Genomic DNA, 13,370 nt, shown 5'->3' on the forward strand with positions numbered 1-13,370 from the left:
AACAGGATTCTCTAGAGTTCTCAAGTAGAATTCCTTTCATGCAAGAAATCTCATATCAAATAGATTTGAATCTGCATCTTTCTATCTCTTGTAGGAAGTCATAAAATTCTGAAGAAGCTACTCACTCTAAACTGCTCAAGTTTCCACAAGCACCAGGAATATTTAAAAAATTTCACTGTGTTACAGGTAATTAGCTGTTATAATTGATGATGTTGAATGGCACAGACATGAGAGACATAATCACACCTTGTAAAGAAAGAATGGAACACAAGGAAGTCGGTAACAGTTTGGTGTGAAAGGCTGATAAGGACTCTTAGCCAGTTCAGAGACACGGTTACCAGACGTACAGTTCCGGATGTCAGGATTTCCTATGATATGCTACTTCCGGTCAGGAGAAGTCAATTTCCATAGTAACGCGTTAGAGTCTTTAAGATATGAGGATTATCCAACCTTGAATATGTCCATTAAAGTTGCACAGAAGCGCTTCGTTTAAGCCTTTGACCATCAATAGCATAAATGCTGTACAAGTTAAACTGTAAGGGAAGGGTTAATTCATTTGCCCAAGAGCTCTATAAGAAAGCCACCTATTGCTAACAGTCAATGCTAATGGGCAAATTAAATGACTGTTGAAAGTCTTTGGTAGAAGCGAGAACTTCGGATGCTCCTCATAAGTTTTATTTTCTGGTCCCTTCACCAGCTTCATTGCTCTCCTCTCTACGCTCTTGAGCAACTCAATATTCTTGTAGTGAGGGGCCCAAAACAGTTTTTGAGTACTTGACATGTAGTCTCACCTCTACAAGGAGACAATTCATTCCCTGCTCTTGCTGACTGCACTGTTCCTGACACAAGCCAGGATGCCACTGGTCTTCTTGGCCGCCTGGGCCCACTGCCAGCTCATGTTTAGCTGGCTGTTGACCAGCACCTCCAGGTTATTTTCTGCTGGGCAAGTTTCCTGCTGTGTGTACTGCTGCAGGGGGGATTTTATGACTTGGTGCGCTTACCCTTGTTGGGTGTCATGTAATTGGACTTGTTCCATCAACCTAGCCTGTCCAGATTTCTTTGAAGAACCTTCCCACTCTCAAGCAAAACAGTGGTCTTTTCTAATTTGCTAACGTTTGCCAATTTACTGACAGGACACTCAATTCCCTTATCCAGGTGATTGATAACAATGTTAAAAAAAAGTGTCCTCAAGACTGAGACCTGGGTAATGCCCTTTATGACCAGCTTCCAACTGCATTGACCTCCAGTTCTGCACAAAGTGAATTGTATACATGTCCAAGCCACAAGGAGACTGTTCTTTCAGGATAATACTGTGGGAAACTGTCAAATACTTCAGTAAATTCCAGGTAAACAACATCCACAGACTCCCTCATCTTCTGATTGGGTCATATAAGCAATCTGTCTTTATAGAGCATATATTTCACATTATATCTTTGCTTCTTGTTTGTATGGATACAGGCTTTGTGCAAGTTGGTGTACTTCCTAGCTCATGGCTGAGGCAGACTGCACATTGGTTGCTGTGTTGCTCCCACTGTGATCTGTGTGCATGGATCATCTCCTTGTTGGGTGATGAGGCAAAATCAACACTCCTGAAAAGAGTGGTTATTTATTTATTTATTTATTTTTTACTCAGTACAGCTTGAGTAATATAGAGAACAGTGAATGGATTGAATGCAATATTGCTATGAAAGGTATTATTCATATATTCTCAGCAGTGGTTCAATCTATTATTTTCCATTTCTGTCCAGGCTTCTGCTGGGAGCACACTGTGCACTTTTTAGATAGTTATCTGTGTCCACTTCAGAATTATTGGGTTTGGTTATTTATATACAATCTTTTTAAAACTCATTTGTTTTAAGACACAGCCTGTGCTTATGGTAGAGAGTCTTCTGGCTCTCTGTGCTCCCTCTAGCAAAGTGACTCAGACTGATTATGGGGAAACAGGCAACCGTGCCGTGAAAACCAGCTTTTTTGCAGGCCCAGAGGGTCAAATCAGTAGCCTGGAAATGCATTGGGGTCATCATACAGACAGGAGAGACCTTAACAATTACACTTAATTTGACTTGCAATCAAACAGAAGTAGATGGTAAAGCAGGAAATGGTATCTTTAGGCATGACATGAAATAGTATTGCTGTCAACTTGAATAAGAAAGTCTGACTTTTTTTTAAAGTGACCACATATTTAAATAGCCTGTAGGGTCAAACAGCCTTTCCTACAGCCCTTTGATAGCTGGCCTGATAATGGCATATACACTATAAATATCCTAAATCAATAATTCTGTATCGCTGCTGAAAGCAGGCGTGTTCACATATCACAGCAGATGGGAAGAAAGCAAATAATATTTGTCTTGCCTTTCAAATTGATTTCCTGTTTTCAGTAAGCCAGAGTGTGTCCATATGTTAATCAGATTGCTAAGAAAGATAGCAGGGCTTGGGGCAGCAGACTTCCACTTGATCTGCTGGGAAAAGGGGGGCAAGGAAGGGAGGAGGAAGTCCTCTACAGCCCTGGAATATCTGTGGCAGAAGCATTTACAAATGTTGTACAATTGCCTGTGCTTCCCTGACTTCCCCTCAAAAGTATTGAGTGTCCTCTTCTTTCGTAGGGAGAAAATCTTCACAGCTGCTCAGAAAGCTGCACTTGTTTGCTGAGGATTCCTTAATTCATTTTTTCTTTCATCTTGGAGAAAATTTGGTGTGGTGAAGCATTTACAGTGTCCTGATTTTGGATAAAAAGACCTTAGGTCCTCAAGGAGTACAAGGGCTGCAGCCCTTCTCTACTGTCTTCCTTCTCCCTTCCTCAGTGCCATGCATTTCTCTGCACCTCCACACTTGCACTAGCACATGACTATTTCAGCTGTAATATGCCCTACCGTAGAGTATGAGGACTGTCTGTAATGACTTCCAAATGCTCACTCAGGTTGTATTATTTTGTCTTAGGGACAGGATTTAGTGGGCTATATTGGTGGTAAGTGGACAGTTGAACTAGGTGATCTTAGAGGTCTTTTCCAATCTTAATGATTCAATGATTTTTCTCTTGAGGTAGGAGGTTTTATTTAACTATAATGATAAATAGTTAGGAGGTCATTTGCATGCATGTAAACTCTAATCATTTTGGAAGAACATGATGGGACAGTGGATATTCTTCTATGGGAGGAGTTTATGTACATTCTGCAGTGTACAGTTTCATTCTGCTTTTACAATCCTAGATTTATAAAACACTTCTGACAGTGTCTGGAAATTCCTGTGATCAGGAAGCGTTGAGGAAGCCCCAGTGCAGGGAGGACCAGAATTGGTCATTCTTACATTTCTGAAGTTAAAAGACAAAAACAGAAGACCATCCCTTCCCGTAGTGGCTTCTATTATTAGAAAAGTAATTTTTTTTGGAGGGGAAGGATGATTTTATGGAGCTGGAAGCCAGATGATCTCAGTTCTAATCCTGGTGTTGACACAGATTTTCCTGTGCGACCTCAGGAAAAATCTCTCGCCGCATTCCAGTTTGCAATCAGTAATATACAGTGGTCATTCTTTGTTATCTCTGAGGAGCACTCTGCAGTTAATAATGCATGATCACTGGACCAGCTTTGACACATGCATACGTGCTTAAAGACAGTGTTTGGTATCTAGTCTAGTACTTTTTTTGTGTATTCTTAAACAAGTTACTTACCTAACTCCTTTGGAATTTGGCAAGCTTTATTTCCATCTCCATCAGCTTGTACCTTAATATCTTTCAAAGTTCTGTCATGTAGTAATACGCTGGCATAATGTAAAAACGCTAGAAATGAAATGTTCCTCCACTAGGAGAAGTATGCAGATGTAAGTTAGGGAGACCCGTTAAAATATTAAGGCACTTTGAATGTTTTTTTTTTTGTTTGTTTGTTTGTTTTTTGTTTTTTTCCCAAAATAAAACTTCAGGAACAATCATGTTAAGCTTTGTAATCACAGGATTGACTCCATCTGTTTGAGTGAATTGCTTTACCATGTAAATAAAGATCTTTTGGGGGCAAAGTGAGGGCATGTTCTCTACCTCTCTTCATGGATGTTCCAGATGAATACAGGACTGACTCTGTAATTTCCACTGTAAACAACAGGGCTGCCTGATCTAGTGGATGGCAGCCTTGCCCACTGCCCACAGAGGGTTGGAGCTTCGTGATCTTTAAGGTCCCTTCCAACCTGGGCTGTTCTATGATGTTATGAGTCCCCAAGAAACATTTTGAAGCAGGATCTTGCACTTTCTTAAATACATAATCAACTGATCTTATTTAAGACCCCTTCCAAACTGCAACTCCAACCTTGTGCTGTCTACTCCTTTCTTTCTGATCTTACTCAGAAAAAAGGTTTATTTCCCCATGGTTTTTGCCATTTTTTATTTTATATTTGCAATCTTCTCATCAGTACCATGTATTTTAACACCTCCTCTCCATTGCTTTCCACTTCCTCTTACCTGAGTAAGCAGTTCCCAGTACTGTTTCTGAGTATAGCTGTGTCTTCTGCCAGCAATCAGAGGGAGCTAGGTGATCTGTGCTAATGTTTGTATTTGTGCTCTCTGTGCACTGCAGATTACGCCAGCTCAGCTGATCCACAGTAACCTGTGGGAATCAGACAGGTCCTTTTTCTCACTGGTCCTTTAGGTTGGCTATGGTTTTCTCTGAATTGTTTGGGTGTAACATTCTACAAAGGACAAATGTCTAACTTTTTAGAACCTACAGTTTGCCTTTTTAGTGTAAGGGAAATGTTTATAGTGGGGCTGGAGACAAGTGAAAGCTTCAGTTCAGTAACAAGAGTTAATCCTGTTTTTGGAAACTTTTTTTGTGTTGAATCAATGAGCAAAGATAGGCATGCTTTGCAGCAGCCACTGTCAAAAAAGTAAGAGAAGAGCCAGAGGAGAAGTGACACAGCCAAGGTCACGGAGCAGCTCAGTGCACAAACCAGAAGCAGAATACAGGTTGCCTGATACCAACTTCATGCACTGATTTTTCAGTTGCCAAATATCTAAAGTCTTTATCCAAACCCTTACTCTGTAGCTGGACTGTGGGGAATGTATCCTCTTTCCTTTAAAAGAAGGGAAAAAAAAAAAAAAAAAAAAAGCATTTAAAAGTCGGTATCAGTGCTTTTTTTGCTCCTTCCATTTACTTGGAATCTTTTCATCTGCGCATCTGATTCTTTGTAGGCACAGGTACTGCAATTTGTATGCTGTTATCTGATCTATTTTCTAGAGCATGTGTAGCTGTTTTTGAAAGGGAATAAAAAGTAATCCAGTTAGACCTTAAATCCATTCAGTAGGAACAATTATCTTGAGTGCTCTAGCTTCTAACATTCATCACACTAGAATAGGACACAAAGACTTGTATAAAAATATGACCATTTAACTCAAGTGGTGCTTTGAGGACATAAGAATAGAAGCCTTCTATTGCACTGAATAATGTTACATTGCTAAAATATGATGAAGGGGTGTTGATTATGGCCATTAAGGATTGTGTGTAATAAAAGCACTCTGAAAAAGTTACCAAATACTACAAAGAGCTGTTTTGCTATTTACACCAGCAAATATTTTAGGTAGAGGGAAAAATTGTAAAGTGTTGGCTGTTAATCTTGAGCGAATGTAATAGATTCAATTATGTAATGTGACAATGAATTTGTTCTGTTTTGCCTTAGGTTAGAATTTAAGCTTTTCCTCTTCAGATTTATTCAGATTGTTAAGTGGCTGCTGAGAAGCTGGAACTTTGTCAAGCAAACTTGGCTTTAAATTTTAAATTATTTTTAATCAATATGTGAAGAGGCCAAGCTCTGCCATATGTTGCTCACCATCCATTAGTTGGTAGCTGGTCATTAAACTCTCACTAAGGTTTCCTAACTGTGACTATTGTGGCGGTGTTGTTTTTTTTTTTTTTCCCTCTTTGTAGAGTATGGGCAAAGGGGAGCATTTGTGGCAGATTGCCTTGAGGACAATAAAAACTCTCATGTAGTATGGTTGTTTGTTCAGACACAAACAATAGAGACATTTTGCTATTACCATTTGCCAGCTATCAAGGGGTTTTGAACCCCCTCCCCCTTGGTGCCTACAACTCAAAACAGATGCAAAATCTTTCTTTTCAGTCCCCTTGAAATGACCTGTGGTGGTGCAGTGTCATTTAGAGGAGAAATTATTGGAGTGAGAGTGGCTCATAACAATAGGGGCCTTGTGCCAGGCACATGACAGAACAGTGAGGGGGCTGTTGGTGACTTTATTGGGGAGGAGAACGGCGATCTGGCAGGTGCTGCCATTGTTAAAGGTCTCCGCTCCTAGACAGTGGTCGCAGATGAGTTCATGTCATTTTATTCAAGCTCTTTACACCGAGTTCAGTGATGTGACACTGGTCAAGTAGCCAATCCAGCTTTTCTGATCTCCTCAACATGGTCCCTTCTGTAACGTAACCCTTTATTGCTGAGATATGTCAACATGCTTCTAGGCCATATGGCTTCGAGCTAGAGTAACTTTTGTGCTCTCTGAAAAGGACATAATAACTTAATGTTTACTCTGCTAATACAGTCCTGGTCCTCACTACTGATCCTGGCATTATTCTGTGGAGATGTCATCCAGAAAACCAATTAAAGTGTATTGATACAAAATAGATCCATTAGTTCAATGCTGAATTTTACAACAACAGAGATTGTTGCTTATGAGCTGAAAGCTCCCACTGACTAGAAGTGTGTGTTCCCTGGCTTTTTCTTTTTAATGCGCACAACAATGCAGTGCTCTGGTGGCAGGATTGCAGACCAGCAAATGGGTGAAGAAGTTGACATTTTTTTGCACTCAAAAGAATAATGGGAGAGATGTTAAGTAGAAAAAGTTAAACACATTGAAACAAATGTATTAATGCATTAATTTTACCCATGCTGTCTCTTTTCTCACAGCACCAGGCCTCACTATAATAGCTACATCTGCTTCTGTTGTATGTATTGTTTAGTTCTATTTTTTTGGCTCAGAGAATAGAAACTGGTCTTTCTGTGGTGAAACAAAGAATTTGTTTTTGTAAATTGCCATTTTTTTCTGAATAAATCATGAAAAACTTGGCAGATTGAAGAGATCAGACATATGGAAATTGGCAATTTTTAGTCTGCTAAGGATAATTCAACATGGATGTCATGCAGTCTAATGAGATACATGTTCGTGGTACAGGGGAGAGGCAGAGGGAGAGAAACTGAAGATAAGATGCTCAGAAAATATACATTTTTTTAGGTAGAATTCATGATTTGAGAGAGTTCTGAAGTGTTTTCAGAGCCGCTTAAAAGCCTGAATTTGGCAGTTTTCATCCAAACAGTGACTGTACATCCAAAACTGACAGCCAATTTATAAAATTCCACTTCAGAGGTGGATGTTTGTTTTAAAAACAAAACAGAACAAAAACACTGTAGAAGAACATTCTTTTACAAATACAGCTGATGTCTTAAAAGGCAGAACAAAGACTTGATCACAATATGGAGGAATACTGACCATGTGAAGGTATTTTCATTGCAAATATACACTATTACTATTAGACTATTTTGACTTTTTTTATTGTTGATATGAATAAAAAATAAAGCAATTTGCAAACAAGGGCCTTGAAAATTTGATAATGAAATGGGCCTCTGAATGTATTTTGTATATACAAAGTCTTTATGAACTACTGTAATTGCAATAGATACAGAGCCAAACCTTAAAAATAATTGACAAGGGTAAAGATGGAAAACAGAACTATGTAACTCTTGCTAGTGATAAAGATAAATCAAGGGCTGCAGACCTTTTGAAATATGAGCCTCATAAAACACTGGTCATTTATATCTATTTTGCCAGAACCCTGAGAATATCAAACCTTGTCCTTTATTTTAAATGTTTAGCTGGAGATTTTTGTGAAAGCTGTCAAAGTCTTAGGGTTAACAGCTGGGATGGAAAGGAAGTAGCTTCTAGACCAAAACCTGCAGGCAACAAGCTAAGAACATAATAATAAAGACATGATAGTTAGGAATGTCTAATTTCAGTGTAATGGGAAATGACTCAGGTATGTAACCAGCCTAGCCAAATGGTCCACAACTAAACAAGCACCTCATTTCCACCAAAATAACAAGGAGGAAAGAAAAGTGAAGACAAATCTAAACAAGGGGGAGGGGAAAGGTATGCAGCGAAGGCTATGGATTGGGAAATGTGATCTCTTAAGAAAGTAACACTAAACTTCCCAAATTGCACTGTCCGTAATTCTTTGATCAGAGAAAGGGAGTCCTATCTCTGGGTGCACTGCTTGCTCACATTCTGACCTTTAAATGCAGTATACCTCTTTTCTTATCTACATTACAAGTAGTAAAAAGGAAGAGATTACTGCCCAGATGTGGGGAAGTTTTCATTAGGTTCAGTAATGCACTCTGACCCTTTGGATGGCAGAGCTAAAAACACAAAAGGAAATGAGGGCACATGCACATACGGTTTGTGAAACTGAGCCAAAAACTTCATACTATTCCAGCTGAGTGACAGGAGCTTGTATGGTCAAAGAATCCTCTCACTTCAAATTGACCTCTCTTGTAGTCTGACAGAGCTGTGGAATATGAATTTATGCTACTATATGAATAACACTGTGTTAATAGAACTCCAAATTACCAAAACCAAGCTTTTGGGCTTAAAGGCTTGAGGTTGTCTGTTGAACATGAGTTGGCTCTGCTTGTGTGGATGAAATAGGACGCAGGCTCACCAGGGATAGATTCACATAGATCTGTTCACAGGGAGAGTTCAGCTACGGTTGTATGGCCATGCTTAAACCTGACTTTTTGGACTGCCTGAACTTCAAGAGGTTGATTTTGCTGTCTCAGTGTTTTGTGTTTCTGGAAGCTACTTTCTCCTACTTTAAAAGAAGGGAATCGTATAAATAAAACTTCTACCCATTGCATCCTGAGATTACCACAGGCTCACTGGCATGGCTTGAACAATCCAGTTAGTTGCAGGTTCTGGGTTTGATCTGAAGGTCTAATCTGACCTTTTCTCTAGCTCTGCCTGCCATAATCTTCTTCAACTAATATTCTTCCATTTCAGGATTTTCTGAATGTTCTCAAAATTATGTATAATCTACATAATGAGTAAAAAATGTAATAAACTAAGCTATATAACAAATAACACTACTTGTCCCATCACATGTTTGGAAACTGGTCTTTTTGAGTTATTTTTCAATGTCCAGGCAGGATCAGACATCTCAGAAAGCATGGCGGCAGTTGAAGGTGAGTCTCACCGTCACAAAGACCCTTAGATCATCCCTAGGGTTTGTCAATCTGTGAATATTTTGATGGGACTCAGTTACTCCTTATTTTTTAAAGTAGGAAGAAATATTGAGGCAGAAGGAAGACCAAGGCGTACCCTGTTTGCTTTAAGTTATTACTTGTACAGGAAGAATTATTTTTAACTATATTACCAGAACTTTTCTAAAAATACAATTCAGTAGACTTGATTATTATAGGGAAATCCCTAATTTATATATAAGAACATATTGCTTGTGTTCCTATGATGCTATTTGTCTCATTTTTTTTCTGTTGTGACACATTCCACTGTTAAAACAATCTATTCATAGTCATGCGTATGTATTTTTTTGTTTGATTGTAGAGTTTATGGAAAAGATAATGCCGCTTAAATGATGTGATGCCTGATGTGACACTCTGGTGTGATGCTACATTTTATCCGGTGAGTATGACACACAGTAAAATTTAAATTGAAAAAATAAAACCTCATTGACTGTGAAAACTAACTCTTAAATTCTGGCTGTCGCATAAATAGTACTAATTCCTTAACATTTTGCTGGGTTTCTTCAGAGGCATCTGGAAAAAACAAGTGTGTTCTTCCACTGCTCACGTGTAGTGTAGTTCAGTTTCCTCAGAATTATCAGTAGGAGAGGTCAATATAGAGGCTGCTCTCAAATGTGCAAGGTCAAGTCAAAAAAAAAAAAAGAAAAAGATACTAACATACAAGATACTTATTTAAAAATCTGCATTGACAGTGTATTCTGAGGAATATTTTAGCCTCGCCTACCTTTCTAGGACTGAAGAGAGAACTAACTTATATATATGACAGTTTGTATATTGTTCAAGTTTGCATGTGCAAGTACTATATATATGTGCAATTCATTCGGAACACTTAAATTTACTTATCTGAAATTCTTGCGCAATAAAATAAACAAAATAAGAAATTAAATGAACTTTATTTTTTCTTCTACGAATTCATAGCTTGATAATAACGCTCTCAAGAAACTTTTGTTTAGGAGCTTGGCACAAGCAGCCTGAAAACCACTGCAATATAATTGTATCTATACCGTAAGAAAACATGATCAGAAACAAACACACGAGCAATCTGCACAGTATGGTGTAAGAAGTCTGGGACAGGTTCCCAGAGGGCTTTATGTATATTTCTGATCTGCAGGAGTTAACAGTGAAGAAGATGTAATTTTATCTTGTCTTTTCCAATCAAACTTTATTTTGTACAGACGCTCCAAGAAATAAAATATAATTTGATATTTTTGATCTGGAAGCGGTAAGCAGCAACATGCTGCCTTGTGTTAATAATGAACAACTATAGCCCAGACAGACTTCAACATCCTTTCAGTTTGTCAAAAGCTGGCATCCTCTGAACTTGGCAGAGGCAGAGCAGTGCCACCTGGGCAAAAGATGCTCCTTTCTGCAGCGGAAAGGATCTCTGTGAGAGACAATATTCAATAGAACCCAAGAATACAGTAACTCAAGACTTGAGGTTGGATTTTGAAGATCCTGCTGTGCTTAGAGCATGGTGTCAGCTCTAACACATATTCCCCAGTCCTCCATGGCAAAATTAACAGTCCCATAGCAGTGTTTTGGAACTGCTGCTTGTGTTGCCTCTGGTTCTCTCAACACGGATGTTTCCCCATGATGGAAGTGAAACGATTTGAGTTAAAACCAACCAACCAACCAACCAAAAAAAAAAAAAAACAGCCTAAGGAATGACATCCAAGGTCAGGCAGGACAGGGCTCTGAGCACCTGGTCTGGTGTAGGTGTATCTGTTCATTGCAGGGGAGTTGAACCAGATGGCCTTTAAGGATCCCTTCCGACTCAAACGATTCTATGACTTTATTAAAGCAATGGATTGACTATTTTTAAAGTTTGTTTTTGTAACTGAGGGAGGAAGAACAGTGGCTCTTTTATTGTGGCAGGCTAACAGCCCTGGGAATACTCTGTTTCTCTCCTGCTTGGCATAGAGTACATTTGAAGAGATAATAACAGTGTGCACCGTATCATAGCTTTATGATCACTCATCAGCTTTGGGGAGTCTGTGGAATGAAAGGCCCCCAGACTGGACAAGGTTGAAAGGTTGAGGCTGTAACCAGACTTTTTGTTCCTGTGATGGCCAGAGCCATTACTGAACAACAGACAACTGTGAATAGATGTTGGGCATCTTTGCTTTGCTGCTGCTCGCTTGTTCAAGGATACTCTTGTCCTCCTTCTGCCCCTTCTATATTTGACAAGTTTGCCTTCAGCAGATATGACAGGCACTGGTGGGGGTCACTGGCCCAATTCCACATTTCCACACTTGGCTTGCTCCAAGTTCACTGGCCTGAACTAATGTCTCCAATGGAGGTCGTACTACTGAACATTATGAGTTTTTATATATTAAACATGCATTAGTGGTTCTACCCCGCTTATCTGACAGCTGTAGAAAAATAAAGAAAATTCAGTTTGAACTTTAAAAAGCAGGGCTTAATTTATGTCCAGTACTTTTGTTCCCCACTTTCTTTTTCATTTGCCAATTGCAAAGCTCAAGGGAGATAATAAAATGGAGGAGCTGCTACTTTATACTTCCACGTGCTTCCAAGTGCTTGTGCCTTACTGGGTGAGCTAAAGCTAAAACTAGGAAAAGAGTTTTCAGATGGAAATTTGATTAAACAATGCAATCATCTGTCCCACAATCTGTTTTTTTTATAAGGAAAGTATTTTTTTTTTTTCCAGGGGGAATTTTCTTTCAGAGGGTTTTGTATGAAAAAGCAGACGTCATGAATACTGATGGGAAGGGCTCAGTGTTTTGTTATTTCTGTATAACAAAGACAAAACGCTTTAATAAAATCAGAAAACACAGATGTTACTTTAAGTATATTTTGCATCTTTTATTTATTTATTTTTTTTAAAGTTGGGAACAATCCTTCCCTCAGACAGACAATAGCAGCTCATGACAGGCAAAATTAGCAGCTGGAAACTTTGCCAAAAAATTAGACTTTTTACTTTGTTGTTATTGTTTGAGATTTTCTTAGATGGTGAAAGGCACGCTTGAAGGAAGAGACATGTTTGAACTGAAAGCCCTTGCTTCTCATTTTCAGTATAGTGTGACTGGATTTCAGTTTTTATAAACAGTTTAAAATGGGAAAATGCTCAGCTCTGTGTTTAGAAATTGCCCTATTGTATTTTTCTCTTTAATGTCTGAGAACTTTAGAGGAAAGCTCTTGTGGTTTGATAATATGTACTTCTCACATTGATTTCAAGATATCACATTTTTATGGTGAAAATAATTAATCAAAGTTTCTGTATGTCATAGGAAAAAACAGCGTTTATCAGCAAGCTGGAGATGATACCTTGTCACTCAGACTCATGGCTAAATAATGAACACAGTGAACTAATTTTGTTCCTGTTTGCTCAGTAATTTTGACAGCTGCCCTCAGAGTGCCCGGAGCTGAGAGGGATTGTGGTGGGCCTTTTGGGTCTTATGGGTCTTTTGGTTATGTTCTCTTTTGTTCTTTCAGGATGTAAGCTCTTCAGAGGAAGGATTACACCTCTGGATCCACACTGTATATGAGAAATCTTGGGGAAAACTGAGAAAATTCATCCTCCAACACTGGAAGACAATATTACTGTCAAAACAAATTATTAGTATTTGGGATATCTAGCTTCTTTTCTCCAAATCATCTGTGACTTTTCTCCAAATCATCTGTGACAAATCATCTGTGACTTTTCTCCAAATCATCTGTGACTCTGGGTAAGGAACTGGCTGGAGGGTCGAGCCCAGAGAGTGGTGGTCAATGGAGCTAAATCCAGCTGGCGACCGGTCACGAGTGGTGTTCCCCAGGGGTCGGTGCTGGGGCCTGTCCTTTTCAATATTTTTATTGATGACCTGGATGAGGGCATTGAGTGCACCCTCAGTAAGTTTGCAGATGACACCAAGTTGGCTGGAAGTGTCGATCTGCCTGGGGGTAGCGAGGCCCTACAGAGAGATCTGGACAGGCTGGAGAGCTGGGCTGAAGCCAATGGGATGAGGTTTAATAAGACCAAATGCCGGGTTCTACACTTTGGCCACAGCAACCCCAAGCAACGCTACAGGCTTGGGGTGGAATGGCTTGAAGACTGTGTAGAGGAAATGGACCTGGGG

At 39.3% G+C, this 13,370-nt stretch overlaps 1 long non-coding RNA gene across 1 annotated transcript; it reads left to right on the forward strand.

Annotated features, from left to right (window-relative positions):
• Positions 1–1,215: 1,215 nt before the first annotated feature.
• On the forward strand, positions 1,216–12,886 carry LOC149917780 (uncharacterized). The gene is made up of 3 exons (XR_016467244.1): positions 1,216–1,346; positions 9,596–9,673; positions 12,748–12,886. It is a non-coding gene; the product is annotated as an uncharacterized LOC149917780 (long non-coding RNA).
• The last annotated feature ends 484 nt before the right edge of the window (positions 12,887–13,370 follow it).

This window comes from Phasianus colchicus, chromosome 5 (genome assembly GCF_987193195.1).
Source record: "Phasianus colchicus chromosome 5, bPhaCol1.hap1.1, whole genome shotgun sequence".
Lineage (NCBI taxonomy): Eukaryota > Metazoa > Chordata > Aves > Galliformes > Phasianidae > Phasianus > Phasianus colchicus.